Below are 7,960 nucleotides of genomic sequence, written 5' to 3'. Positions count from 1 at the left end.
TTTTAGAACAAACGGGAACAAACGCGTATGAAGTTCATCTGAACACTCTCAATGCGATAGGGCTCGCAAGTGCGTTGCTGGTCTTTTAAGAATCTGAACGCTCTTTTCTTGAAGGAGCCTAAGGATCCTAATAGCGTGATAATCATCATATATCTATTTAATTTCCGTGGTTTAAAATTTTCCACAAGTGCAATATCTACTTGTAATAATACGTAGTTTTATTTGGTGTGATGCGTTAAATGGTGTGATGAAATGATAATTATGAGGACCACGCACCTCACAGTTATTGTCTTAAATCCCTTACTTAGTATATATAAAGTCGTATAAATCCTTTACATCGTAATCGTTGCATATTTTAACATGATGCCTTAATCATTCACTTTCATCACACACTAGAACAAGCGGGATTTTACAGAAAAAAATTCTTCTTATCTGGTACAATTGACAGAGCAGTCGTAATCGCTATGTAGTATTAACAGTACTAGATGGTATGCGCTTCACGACTTTTCGCCATCGTTGCCTTTTAGAGTTCATCCTGCACACAATGAGTGAATCTCCTACGGCAGACTTGATCTGGTCCATCGTATAGGTGACGCACGCTCTAAAAAAATACACATTAATAAATTCCACGATTGCAAATTGAGTTTTTTTATGGTAGTAGTTTAAAATAGTAGTTACAACTAATTCTAATCACTTCGTTCACACACGTTTATTATTTCTAAGTAATACTATGCTAGTATACAAAATGAACTGTTTTAAAAAGTACCTATTTCAAAAATATTGTAATAATGACAACACGTAAAACATTATAATATATATTTTAAGTAAAAGAATTAAAAAGGGACTCTGAATTTCAAGAATGTTTTGTTTTATATATTAAAATGTTTTGTTATTTTGCGGAAGTAACCAACTAATTTATTGCTTTCTTAATGGTTTATTTGTTAACAAAAATACAATTTGGTACAAGACTATATAATTTTCTTGAGTCCCAGGGTTTGAATTGTATCGAATTGGTATTATTAGACATTTAAGAATTTGATGCAATGATTCTGAAATATTCCATCAACGGATATTCAAATAAATATAACGTAAATAGATCAATAATATAAGAATGCCGGATGAGAACATACTCTTTCACTGTATAACCAAAACATCCATTTCATAGACAAAGCAGAAACATTTGTTTATTTTAATTTCAACTTAAAATGTAACATCAAAGAATTGAATTGTTTGAAAAGTGAACTACAAAGGCTTAAAAGATAAAAAGTTTATTTAAAATTCTATGATGCTCTATGTAGTATAATAGAAATTATAGGCATATATATATTCATTCTCTTCTCATGTCCTATCCCCTAGGTGGGGCAGAGGGCGTCCACAGCGAGTCTCCATCGCGTTCGGTCTTAGGCCTCGCATTTCATTTATATTATTATTTTATTATATTCATTCAGTCATCAGAATTTCTTTAAGTCATAATAGTCAAACATCTTTAAACTTCTATAGAAATCCTACGACTTTTCACTACTCCGAAGCTGATAACGGTGGGCTAACATCAAAATGTTTTATGATAGTATTTGCGAGCGATACCACGATTATAGCGGTCATACAAATTTTCGATACAATTTGTCTTAAGCCTGAAATAGGCTTTAGTTTCGGCGTTTACCTCTTCAGTGCAAAATTTCCTTCAGCGAGTATTCTCTTTAGGTCAAATTATACAATTTTAATTATACTGTACTTACTTATGAGAGATTTGTTGCAAGTTGGCAATGTTCAAATATACTTAGATCAAATATTGCATTAACATGCAATATTTGCTAATAAAATAATGAATATTTTAAAGTAAAATACTCAGAAGATTAAATTAAATAGTGCCTGTCATGAGCTATTAAATAGATCACTTAAACTTAAGCCGTGCTCTGAGCTAACACTTAGCAAACAAAACAAGTGAAGTATGCTTGAGCACTTGACTTAAAACCATTCTTATGTACAAGTTTTTGCTCCTTGAATATATTCGTTTTGTAGTTCAGTGGTTAACGTTGTAGTTAACTTTAACTAGTCTTGGACTTTTCTCTGAATCCTATTTGAATTAGATTTTCAGTTTTAAATATTAATTTCACGCCTTTTCCCCGAAGGGGTAGGCAGCGACCACGGATTTCCAGTTGTTACGGTCTCTTTCTCGCTTCATCTACTTTTATGACATTCATCTTGCGTGCTCGTCGGCTGTGGGTACTTTTTGTCCAGGTTTCTACGACAAGGCCTAACCAACCCGACATCATCATCCACGGTTGCCTTGTAGAACGAAGCATTCCCTTTTGTATCTTTGTTACTAATTCCTCTTTTAAGCCACACTGCTGCTTTTTACTTATTTTTATTTATTTATTTCCAATTTTGTTAGATTTAAATACATATTTTAAAGACTATAATTTATCGATTTTATATTATAAACTATTATTATTAATTACGGGAAATTTATTAGATGGAGAATGTTGTTATAAACATATTTCGATATTTTTTAATTAATTGATATTAATCGATAAAACATCACTAGCGTTATCGCATCATAGATTAAAACATTTTGATTAGCTTTCAACTTACGTGCGTCACCTCCACTAAACGTCTTAACCACCGTATGAGTTTAAAACCTGACATTCCTGTTTAATAAATTAAATATAAATGTAGACGTAATGCCACCCTAGTCAAGTGACTGTGCATGATTGTATCGATAACATCTGAGATTCATCGATGTCTGTAATGGACACTCGACATCCCTATTCAAGAGTTATGACGAAAACTATAATGAATTGTGACTTTTAATGTTCCGAATAGATGATGTTCTAATGGAATATAGATAATCAAATTGTTTAAATGCTTTTAATTATTTCGATGTTTGAGATGTCAGAAACGAATTGTAAGGTCTATCGTCTCTTTGATTGTGTATTCATGTTTTTGAAAATATTATCTTTGAAAAAGGTTGACGTATAGTTTTATTTCATTTCCTCTTCTGTGTATACTATATGATATAGACACCTTTCAAAATTTTACTGCGATCATATAAAATACTAGCTATATTTTACTAAGCCGGCCTTAGTATAATTTCACGACAACAACGACGACACAACAGACAAGCACACATAATTTCACGAAAATCGGTCGAGCCATTTTGGAGGAGATTAATTACAAACGCCGTGACACGAACATTTTATGTATTAGATAAATAAATTGTTGCTTAATAGTACGTTTAAGTCTCTTGGTTATACCAATCAATACAAATAAGCAAGCAATTAAATACTTTTTAATGCTTGGAGGTTATATTTAAAATATCAGGTATCTATTTTGTAAAACAAAGTTAGATATTTGACAATTATACAGGATGTGTAAGATAATGAAAAGAGTAGACAACTTATACTAGTGGCATATCTCGGCTTCATACGGCTGGATATTTATTGAATAGAATTGTGAAAGAAGAATGGTGTATGTTCCTCCAACCTAAATCGGGAAGAGGCTAAGGTGGAGACTTCTATACATCTTAAGCGGCAAGAATAACATCAACATCGCAGTGTTTTGTAAGCACAGATTGTAGATGGCGCTACAAATTCATTTTCTTATACAGCCTATGTTACTTAAGTTAATTGACGCATGCTAGTGAAACATACTAGGACAATAAATGTAGTATTATCGTCTTCCAGGTACCTGATAGATTTGGAATGTTCAGAAAACTTATGTAACAAACAATGGAAATTTTCGGAATCGGTGACTTGACTGCTGATAAAGTACAGTTGAGCAACTCTCAACAGTTGCACTACATGCAACCGGAATCTGAAATACTTAAGTGCAGTCTAAGCAATTCCGGAAGCATCATGTAGTCCGTTCTACCCTTTAAAACATTTATTAGTAAAATCCAGGGCTTGTTGTGAGAAGGAATAAGTTACAGCTGCGTAACGCTAACAAGTGAAAGGTATTTAGGCAAAAGGATTGCTGTCTGAAAACACGCTTCATGACGGCCAACCCCCAATTATGGAGATAAAAAAACAAACATAGGACACCACTAACACGGTTTAATCTGTCTATCCCTTGAGCTCCATTTCCCCTTTTATCTCAATGTAATTTAAATCAATGGCACTACAACCATTTTAGGTCTTGACCTCAGATTTCTGAATGTTTCATTATCATTTCTCAATCTAATACGCATGTAGTGTGCCTTCAGCTGTGCCTGACACACGATGTCAACGCTGATTTTGGGTCTAAGGCAAGACGGTTTTCTTCACCGTTCGTGTGAATGCTTAAACATAGGGAGAAAGTCCATTCGTATACAGCCGGGGATCGAACCTACGACTTCAGAAATGAGTATCGTGCTCTGAAGCTAGGCCAACACTGCTCTGAGTTAATACTAATTTCTTTCGTTTCGGCCATGACAGTAAAATTCCACTGGCCTGCCTGTTTTAATCATTCGAGTAGATAAATATGAAATTATGGAACTATGTATATATGAATATACCATGAATATATAATAATATACTGCGTTCCTTTAATAAATAACGTGTAAGGCTAAATTAAAATGCGGCTCGGTCGTATTTCACTCATTAGAGTTCAAAGTGAAAACGGAACAATATTGTTGATTTGCCGGTGACCGAATTGTGAAAATAATTAGTGCTTTTCAAATACTAATTTGACATAGCTATAAATATTTATTGGTTATTGTTCAGTTATGGCTTATATTAGCATGGATAAGACTTAATTTCCAGATATTGAAGAATGCAATGATGTATGTCTATTTATTTAACAAACAAAAACAAACCGCTACAATCTTTTTAGATCTTGACCTCAAATTTCTGTTGCTGTTTCATGATCGTTTATCTATCTAATAGGCAAGTAGGTGTGCTTTATGTACCTGACACACGCCGTCGACTTTCTGAGTCTAGGGTAAGCTGGTTTCCTCACGATGCTTTCTGAGCTAACATTAAATATGCAGATAGACGGAATGTTTATTCGTACACAGCCGGGGCTCGAACCTACGACCTCAAGACTATGATTCGCAGGCTGAAGCGTTGACGTCTAGTCATAATTTCACTCTATAACGGTGTAATTTTGTCGCAAGATTCATGTCTTTGTGAAATAACTCATTTGCTTATTCACTTTTATTAGTACCTACCCATAAGGTTACTCGTACTAGTACAAGGTTTCTAGTCCTCCACTCGCCTAAATACTAGCAATATTAACGAAGAAGTCTGCCAGTCCTATTCCCAGTTTCGTAACAGGAGAAAACTAGATTCAGATAGACATCACCAAATCATGTTCAAAAAGATTCCGCACCATAAGTAGGAAGAATAGAAACTGAAATAAGAAAAAGGTTCTAGTATTTTTAATAGTTTATATAATTTTCAAGTACGTAAGTAAGTACCTAGTTTCGTATGATAGTAGACTGACATATTAGACATTTTCACACCATCTATCTTACGACTTACTAATGCAAAACATACAAATATAAGCATATACAAATAGGTACACCATTTGTAAAAATAATGTAAGTACATACATAATACAAACTTCGTACATAGTGTATATCACATATGAAAGTAATAATTAGAGACAAATCAGTGAAGTTTAATTAAATGTGCTTCCAATATTATACGTATAGGTAATTAGAACTAGAACGTGCTAACAAAGTTATTCCGACTAACGATATATATAATATCTTGTCCATAGCGATTGGGGCTTTCTGGTGGGCCAGACGGGTCGGGGATTCTCTCTCGGTTGGAGGAGTTGCTATTTCTGACAGGAAAAGGTCCTGTTCTTTGATAATCAATATTAATAGCTTCCCTCTAAACCATGATCCGGGGACGCTTTTGTCCATGTCATACCCAGGCTATTCTATAAATGTCGATATTTTTAATTATCTGGAACATCTCCTACATTCTTTCGTCCTTACATTATTAAGACTATTAAAAGGGAGTCGACACATTCTTAATAACCTAACGCAAAATAACATTAATATTTTATGAGCTTGCTAATAAAAGTTTATGTAATTAGTTTATAATTATTTATGTTTAATTGATTTTAATTCCGGGATTGAACCCGGCACTTAAATTATACTAGCTTTACACGTGTTTTATACTAATTAAAACCTGAATGTGGTCCACAGTTCAATGCGTTTGTTTTACACTTTCAAGTTTTGAATCACTTCACGCCCAATAGATGGCGCTGTAATCAATAATTATACCAAATTATAATTGTAAGCTTTTACCAGTCATTTTTACGATAAGATATCTAAGAAATTACCAAAATAGTAAGTCAAGTTTCTTCACTATAAATTAAATTATCATATAATTTCAGTTATAACCTATATTATTAGTTTTCCGCTTAGTATCTTCTGTGCTCATATTGCTTATTTGTATTGCAGCCCTGCTGATTTTCCTTATTAAATATAATAAGTTTAAAAATCTTCAAATATCACGTAGTTAAAGTATAAAGCTAGATTTTTTTACGCTGCTTATATATTTATTTAATTTTCTACTGAAGAAACGCATAAATAAAGTTTTAAGTTTATTTTTAATATAATCAGAGATTAACCGAGTGTATTTTACATTATTTAACGTCTGTTTATAAAATAAGTTGTTTAGAGGTTAACGCACATTGATACCCGGTCCTGGGTACGATGTCTCTCAACAATAATTGTGCGCGGTAGGAACAAAAATCGCATCATTTCATTACCAATGATAAATGGAACTACTGACGAATCGCTGACCCATTACTAATTCTCAATAGCTTCATATAGTGAGGAAAATAGGTTTGTATATTTTTTTTATCCGTTAGTAACAAATGAGTCAGAAAATACGACAAAGTATAAAATTAGCCTAATTTGTTTTGTTCCCATGGCTCTGCGTTTCGGCTCGTCAGGAATTTTAGCGCTCAATACCATTTAGTTCCCACACCCACCTACCGCGATTTTCATAAATAATTAAGATTGAAATGGTAATTGACGAATAAAATATAATTGCCCAAAGTTATGTAATAAACAGTAAAATAATAAAAAAGCGAGTCCTAATGACCAATGAGTTATAGATAAAAATAAAAAATTCGCTGCACTGCCCGGGAATCGAACCCGGGTCGCAAGAATGGGAATCTTGCATGATACCACTACACCAGCAGTGCCTATTATGCGTGAGTGAAAATGCAGTACAGTTGTATTTAGTAAAATATTTTACTGTGATTCATTTATACTTCATACTCATTCGTACTTAAAATTTAATAATAATTAATATTAATTTAAAATATATTTTTTGATAGTTTCCTTCTGATTCTTATTATATATTTTTTTAATATAACATAAACAATCAACACCTACACAGAACACAAAACCAGTGTAAACACATCGGCGCGCGCAATAAAAACGCTGTAAAATTTTGATGTTTCTATTCAACATCGCCTTTCTCTCTTCCACACATCACAGATCTTATTTGCATCTCACTCACCCAGAATAGCCGAGATTATTATCAATGCACTTTACACAAAGCAGAAGTCTCGAAGTGAGCTGACATTAATGATATTTTGAAAGTAAATTGTGTAGGTTAGTGGCTGATAAGACTTAAATTAGGTGTCAAGTCAAATTGATAAACGGGGCTAGATTTCATCTGAGCTTTAGTGAAATAAACACATGTATGATAAGCACATAATTTTACAAATAAACTAGCTGCCCCCGCGAACTTCGTTTCTCCTTGATGTGATCAGCCAACATTTTTAGTATGTACCAACATGGAACATTTTGCTATGAAGAGATTGTTTAGTTTTCCTGTGATTTTTTCTCCATATAAACCTCAGAGTTCAGTGGATTAATTATTGGGTTCGGGCGTTAGCAAATATTGGAGCCCCTGAACTAAGTCTAGGGATACCTGTTACGACAGGGTACTCATTGTTACTAATATACTATATAAAGAAAGATATAATATAAGATAAAAGATAGAAAGCT

At 33.2% G+C, this 7,960-nt stretch overlaps 1 non-coding gene across 1 annotated transcript; it reads right to left on the bottom strand.

The window, feature by feature from the left end:
* Positions 1-7,075: 7,075 nt before the first annotated feature.
* On the bottom strand, positions 7,076-7,146 carry Trnag-ccc. Its single transcript has one exon. It is a non-coding gene; the product is annotated as a tRNA-Gly (tRNA).
* Between the last annotated feature and the right edge of the window lie 814 nt (positions 7,147-7,960).

This window comes from Pieris rapae, chromosome 10 (assembly GCF_905147795.1).
Source record: "Pieris rapae chromosome 10, ilPieRapa1.1, whole genome shotgun sequence".
Classification (NCBI taxonomy): domain Eukaryota; kingdom Metazoa; phylum Arthropoda; class Insecta; order Lepidoptera; family Pieridae; genus Pieris; species Pieris rapae.
Note: the sequence above shows the minus strand (reverse complement) of the source record. Positions and strands in the feature narration are given on the sequence as shown.